General features: G+C 41.7%; 1 long non-coding RNA gene across 1 annotated transcript; it reads right to left on the bottom strand.

Annotated features, from left to right (window-relative positions):
* Positions 1-6115: 6115 nt before the first annotated feature.
* Positions 6116-6939, bottom strand: LOC121812809. The gene is made up of 2 exons (XR_006053343.1): positions 6634-6939; positions 6116-6180 (listed from the first exon to the last, which is right to left on the bottom strand). It is a non-coding gene; the product is annotated as an uncharacterized LOC121812809 (long non-coding RNA).
* Positions 6940-7400: the final 461 nt, after the last annotated feature.

Below are 7400 nucleotides of genomic sequence, written 5' to 3'. Positions count from 1 at the left end.
TTACCAACATCAAGAAGTCACAAGCAAAGAAAGACCACACCATGGCAAATCTTTAAAAAGGAAAGTATTGATAAAAATTATTTAAAAAATAAACATAACAATTTTCAAAGCTGTTCAAAGCAACACAACAATGGGCCAATGTCAAACAAAATTGTGAACTCCACTTTGTAGAGTGGGCAGTCATAATGAAGCAGTACACTTTCATTTGAAAATTCAAGCTGCGCTTCATATTTTTGGTAGCCAGATAGAAAGCTTTATTTGGCCATCACTGGCCAACAGTAATATTGTAATGTTCTTCCATATTTAACATTTGCACATAAATAAATGACATAATATTTTATGCTTTTTTTAAAAAAGTGTCTTCACCACAGTTCTGCCATCCACCGTTTTTATTAGAAAAAATTGGCCACAGCCACTGCGCTATGAATTCTGGGATATGTTGGGCCACAAATGATACACCGGACCCATTCTTCAAATCCGGGGAAATGAAGGGCGCATTTTTGAACACATTTGGAATTGGGACAGGCTTCATCATGTTGCCGTGACGTAATCAGCCTTCAAATTGGGTCTTGAAGGATGCAGATCCTGAATTGGAACAGTTATTTTGGCGGCAGAAAACGTGAAAGAGGAACATCACGTGGAAATACTTTAAGGCTGGAAATGAAAACACTGACATGAAAATAAACATAATAACTTTTTTTTTTTTTTGCCTGTCCCGTTTGGCTCTTTTGCCATCAGAATTGTTGTCTAAAGGCAAAGAAAGATGCCCAACGGATTTACTTTACCAAATTGACCATCCCAGCCTTGCCATAATGGTCCATTTGATTCACCTTTTATTGTTTATTTTATTTTCACTTGCTGAATACAGGGACAGACTTGACTGGGGGAAAGAAGGGGAGAAAGAAAGAGGGAAAGAGAAACAGCTGAGAAGAGGGACGGGGGAGAAGGGCAAAAGACAAAAACCAACAGAACGGGCAGAGAAAAAAATGCATATATCAATCACCTGGATCACCTGCTGAGAAAGAAAAAAGAAAAGCAAGCAGAAGAGAACAAGAGTAATAGAATAAACAACATCACAATGATATATGGGAATATGACAGTAAATACTAAATATTAAACATTATTGTGCAGCACATAAGATCAACAGAACACAGTGTGCTTTGAGGTAGGAGCCAAAAAGGGTGTAGTTACACCTGTGAGCATGGACGCGCTTGTTTTTTTAAAAGGTTCCTTCATGTAATGATCTGCTAGAGGGTGTGGGGGGGCCACAGCCCCGTCCTCCAGGGCATGAAGCAGAGTATGGAGGAGATCAAAACTCCAGACATCCAGAGGCCCCCAGAACACAAGAGACCAAGGAAGACCAACAGAGGGGCAGCCGCGCCACTGTCCCAGTAAAGAGCTGAGGAGAGTCCCAGATGAGGGCTCACTCAGCAGCCGCGGAGCAGAAGCCAGGGGGAGTTGCAGTGACGCGCCCGTGAGCTCCGCCGGCAGCCAGCTGTGCCTGAGTGACCGAGCCCCAGGCCGAGAGGCCGGGGGCACCCCACCTCCGAAGTGGCCCGAGCGAGCCCCAGGCTCCAGGCCCCGATAAGCGGCCGCCAAGGAGTGAGCCGGTGTGTACCTGGACGCCCATCCCCGAGACACAAAGAACCACCAACGCACCGATGTCTGAGGGAGTCCGCCACTGGCAGGGGAAGTGGTGGTGGGGGGAGATAGGCCTCCAAACCTTGGAGGGCCTGAGATGTCCCCAGAGAGGTGGCGTCTGATACCCAACCTGACATATAGACACAGACATACAGGCACACACAGATACAAACATCCATTCCCACCCTCATGCTCTCATATGCACTTACTCCACACTCAACCAACGTGGAGACAGACATAAAGAGACGCTGTACACACGATCACACTCCCCAAGCGTACTCTACAAACCGGGTCTAGGTACCCTTGCCCCTGGAGGGGGGAACTGCACCCAGACCCAGGTGGTGTTACCCTTTTCCCTGCGGTGGGGAGAGGCAGACCGCCCCGACTCCGCAGCAGCAGGGAGGCCCCACACTCCAGACCGCAGTCGGACGGCCAACTCCTCCTAGCCCCCCCCGCTCCAGCGGGCCGCAGAGAACGGGGGTGAGAGAAGACATAAACATAATAACTTGATACTGTCACTGGTTTCAAACTGAAGGAGTGTTCACAAGAAATCATCAGTATCAAACTGTGACAATAAAAAATGTTCATTAAAGCAATCAAGAATGAGTTTGATGTGAATCTTTGGTAATACATGGGGGAAGCTCTGTGCCAGTTTTATCATACTGTACCTCCCTCCATCCAACCACACACTTCTTTGGGTTTGCCATCAGCCCTGCCTGCCTCACAGACTCCGTGACCAACCACTGCACATGATCCACCGAGGTATCACTATGAATGACAACATCATCCAGGTAGGAATTAACATATGCAGTGTGAGGACACAGCTATCGCTCCAGCACGTGCTGAAAAATGGCCGCGGTTCCAAAGAAGCCAAACACAAGAGTGACGAATGGTACAAACCATACAGAGTGCAGAAGCTCGTTTTTGTCTTTGGACTCTGCAGACAAGGGAATCTGCCCGTAGGCGTTGGTTAAATCCAACATGATAAAAAATAAGCAGTGCTTAACCAGTCCAGGTCAACCTGGGGCATGGGATAAGCATCAATCCATGAAACCTTGTTCACTTTGTGATAATCATCACAGAACCGTATAAAACCGTGCGCTCACTTCTTAATTACCTGGAAGCACCTTAAAGACAACCGGCCCCTCTCAACAGCTGCGACAAATCATCTGGAGGAAAGGTAAGCATAGGAGACCAAACACTGAGGAACAAATCCTCATTTCATCCTATGATAACAGCATTTTCACCATTTCAGCCAATTCCTTTTGCACAATTGGTCTCTTGTGCTCAGGCAACATGTTAGGTCATGAACGCACTTTCACGACAAGCTGCGTTTCAAAGTGGTGCTCCATGAGAGTCATGCAGCCAGGCAGGGGGGAGAACACATCTGCAAACCGATGTTGCAATGCAGGAACATTTGCCTTCTGTGAGATATTCATTACAATGAATGTTAAACACACTCTGTGAAAACTTCATGCCCACATCTTGTTTTTAAGAAAAATCAAACATCTTTGTCCTTGAAGATCATTTCAGAGTTTTTAATGAGCTGCAGGAACCCTGTGCTGTGAGTGGAGAACAGCCAAGTCTCCTCCTGTGATAAACCTCCACATGTACGACTGAAAACAGTTAAATTACTTTGAATCTGAAATCAGGGCTCAAACTACTTGCTGTGAGACCATTTCTTTATTTTTCAAAGTTCATCAAATATAGGATCAAATCAAATCACGATTTCATAATACAAACTTCAAATCAACAAGAAAACAGCTGCAGAACATGTGGATCAAAATGAATTCTTTAAAATAACAACATGTGGAGTTCAAGAACACAGTAAACACACTAAAGGAGCGAAAAATAGAGGTTTAATAGAATTTGAATTTTTGATCTTGTAACATTTCTTTGCTGCCACTGTGAATATGAATGTGATCTTTGCCTAATTGAATAAAGGTTACACTGACTCACTGCTCCATCTTCTGGTACAAACTGGTATTACATGGAAGTACAGCCCAAAACCAGTTTAGCTTGAGTTTCTTTTTTCTGGACATAAAGTCACAGCAGGTGTCGTTTCAAAGCTGGTGGACAGATTTAGTTAATTTTGGAAGTTTTAAGAGCAACTGCTGTGAAATTATTTGCAATTTTGGGAGAAAAGGTTCAAAAGAAGAAAAAGCAAAAGTTTAAATATGAATGAAGAATTGAAATTTAACTGAGGTAACACATTAAATGAATACATTTAAAAAAAGAAGTTAATTTTGGAAACACTAAGAAAGTTCAAATGAAAGAAATTGAAATATATATCCATATCTGCAATCTTGATACAAAGTCTGTTTGGTAAAAAAGACATTCCTATAACTTTAATAGTACAACTACTAAACACTACTGTGTCCTAAGGGAACAAAGGTTAAAATGTAACAGGGATAACATTTTAGAGAATTAAAATCCCTCAAAGGAAAAAACAAACTTGATATGCATATCTATACATGCAGCTTCCTAAATGTAACATTCAGGATTATTCACTGCAGCTCCAGAAATCAGAGCTACAAGTGTGGCATCAGCTGACACTCTTTACAGGAGATTCCATCTGAACTCTGTGGAGCCTGATCTCAAGGTTTTTAAGTCTGAGCCTGAAACCAGAAGAGGATCTTTCTCTCTCTTCAGATTCATTGTGATCCAGTGATTTCAGTCCTGCATGATCAGGCTGATGTTTGCACAGAGCAGATAATGAAGTGAAGGTTTTTGCACATTGGTAACAGTGAAACAGTTTATTTACAGCGTGGAATCGTTTGTGTTCGGAGTATGAACTGAGATTCCTGAAGCTCTTGTCACACTGGTCACAGCTGAAGTTCACTTCCATGTGTGTACGTTCATGTTTGTTACGATGACCTGATTGTGAGAAGCTTTTGTCACAGTGTCTGCACTTGTATGGTGTCTCTCCTGTGTGGATTCGCTTATGCTTTTCCATTGAGGTCATGTCCAGTGGTGAAGGATGACCCACACTGGTCACAGATGTGCTTTTTGACCCCACTGTGGAAGAGTTTTTGTATTTTTAATGTACTTGGTGTGGAAGCCTCTCCCACATTCTTTGCAGTACTTCATTTTGTCTCCAGTGTGGCTACGTTGATGTGGTTTTAGGTCCCGTTGATGATTGGAGGTTTTTCCTCAAAGGTTAAAAAGAAACTCTTTCCCACCACCACAGTGACGACAGGGTTGAGAACTGGATCCATCTGTGTTGCTCTGCTTTTTTTATTTTTATCCTCAATGTTGCCTGAAACAAAGAGCATCTCTGCCAATGTCCAATTACATTTTACTGTTTACATTATAAGACTGAGTTTACTGAATGAAAATGACTCTTCATTTTTCCCAAACAGTTCATTCAGTATAACTCCGTAAGTTTACTGATCAGACTTGTTCCAAACACTCGGGTTACAATTACAAGATAAAAAAATCAATACAGCCTCACAGTAACTGCACTTGTAGAGTTATTTTCTGGTGTGGATCCGTCGGTGGTTTCTCACGTGATATGGAGATTTAAAAGTCTTCTCACACAGGTCACATTTATAAGGTCTCTCCTCAGTGTGGCTAAACATGTGTAGTTGTAACTGTGCGTCTGTTATAAACAGTTTCCCACACTGATCACAGCGGGAAACATCATTTCCAGTGTGAATCCGTAGGTGACCATTTCGGTAGTGTTTGTCGCTGAAACCTTTTCCACAAAACTTGCAGCTATATGCCTTAATTTCAGAATGGGTAACTAGATGCCTCTGTAAGTTGTTTTTTTGAGCAAAAGCCTTACCACAAAACTCACAGCTGTGTGCTTTAACTCCACTGTGCACGATACAGTGTGATTTTAAGCTTTGATAATGGGTAAAAGACTTTCCACACAATTTGCAGCTGTAAGGTTTAACTCCACTGTGGACGTGTTGGTGTGTTTTAAAGGATTGAGCGTGGGTAAAAGACTTTCCACACAAGTGACAGTTGTACGCTTTAACTCCACTGTGGATGAGTTTGTGTGATTTTAAGCTTTCAGCCCGGGCAAAATCCTTCCCACACAAGTCACAGCTGTAAGGTTTAACTCCACTGTGGATGAGTTGGTGTTTTTTAAGCTCTCCAGCCCAGGGTAAAAGACTTTCCACACAAGTCACAGCTGTAAGGTTTAACTCCACTGTGGATGAGTTGGTGTTTTTTAACTTCCAGCCTCGGTAAAAGACTTTCCACACAAGTCACAGCTGTAAGGTTTAACTCCACTGTGGATGAGTTGGTGTTTTTTAAGTTCCAGCCAGGGTAAAAGACTTTCCACACAACTCACAGCTGTAAGGTTTAACTCCACTGTGAGAGTGAGTTGAGTGTGTTTTTTAGTGTCCAGCCTAAAAGACTTTCCACACAAGTCACAGCAGGTTTAACTCACTGTGGATGAGTTGGTGTTTTTTAAGTTCCAGCCTGGGTAAAAGACTTTCCACACTCATCACAGCTGTAGGTTTTCTCTCCCTTTCTTCTGTGAGGTTTGTCGGCCTCCTGAGAGCGCTGACTTCTTGCTCCATGTTGGTCCTGCAGTGACAGAGATACAAACAGAGGCAGTGAGTGAAATGCAGTCGTGGAACAAACTGAAACTCCCTCCATTGGTGGAATCAAACATGTCAACAAACACATTGTTGGTGTGTTTCCACCACCTTCTGGTGACAGTATCACATTACAATGATGTGACTACAATGAGAGGTGTAATGAAAATGACATTATTGAAGAAATATATAAGTGGAGGAAATCTTTTACTTCATAAAATATTTTGAGTTCAACTGATGATATTGTTGTTTCAATATGTGCTGATAAAATATGATCTTTGTATTTTCTTCTAACTTCTGTGGTTTTTGGTTGTGAATGTAGAGTCTGTATATAAGTAGGAGCCCAGGATGCAAAAGACAAAGCTGCTGTTAATTGTGTTTTAAAAACCAACCAGTTGCACACACAGTTTCAATAACAGTGTAACTGTGATGTTTTTCTCACCTTTTGTGTTGAAGTCATTGTTTCCTCTGCAGTGGCTGAGCTGAGTCCAAATGGCTGAAATTGTCCTTCCGCTGCTCCACCAGACTCTTCTCCTCCTGTTACTCAGCTGGGACACAAAAAGTATATAGACATATTTTACCCCTTACAAAAAAAAGCAGAGCAAATAAACATTACTACACTCCTCGCAAAATCTCAAAATCCCTGGTAACCCTTCGGGCAGGGAAGGGTTTTTGGTAGCCCAAAACAAATTTAAGTAGCACAAATAAAAAAGAGAATAATTTTTTGATTGATGCTTGGTTTCCTGTTTTGTTTTCTTTACAATATTATACATTAAAGTATAATATTGTAACAGAAAAAAAATATTAATCAAAAAACTTTTTGAAAAACAAATTACAACATTGTATAAAAATTACAACTCAAATACTTGGTTCTAATTGAACAGAAATTTCTATGAACTTGTAAGAACTGTGTAGGACATGAATCAGTCTGTGTCAGATCCTGAATTTGAAATTTCCACTGAAGTCACAGGTAAGAGGAGAGTGGAACCAAGATCTAGGCCATTTGCTTTTTTGAAGTTTGCAAAGACTGCTAAATTTTGCCAGTGGTAGTTCACTCTTTCCAACATAGTACGCTGTTCTAAACAGATTTTTCAGGTTTATTTTTAGTATGTTATTTGCAATTGGTGTTTGTTCTGGGAAAGATATTGCAGAGTGAGCAATAATGCATTTCTCATGGGTTCTAATGGGGTCCTTTCTTAAAATGACTGG

This window comes from Haplochromis burtoni, unplaced genomic scaffold (assembly GCF_018398535.1).
Source record: "Haplochromis burtoni strain Fernald_Lab_line unplaced genomic scaffold, NCSU_Asbu1 Contig_846, whole genome shotgun sequence".
NCBI lineage: Eukaryota > Metazoa > Chordata > Actinopteri > Cichliformes > Cichlidae > Haplochromis > Haplochromis burtoni.
The sequence above is the reverse complement of the archived record's forward strand: the minus strand, read 5'-3'. Positions and strand labels throughout refer to the sequence as shown.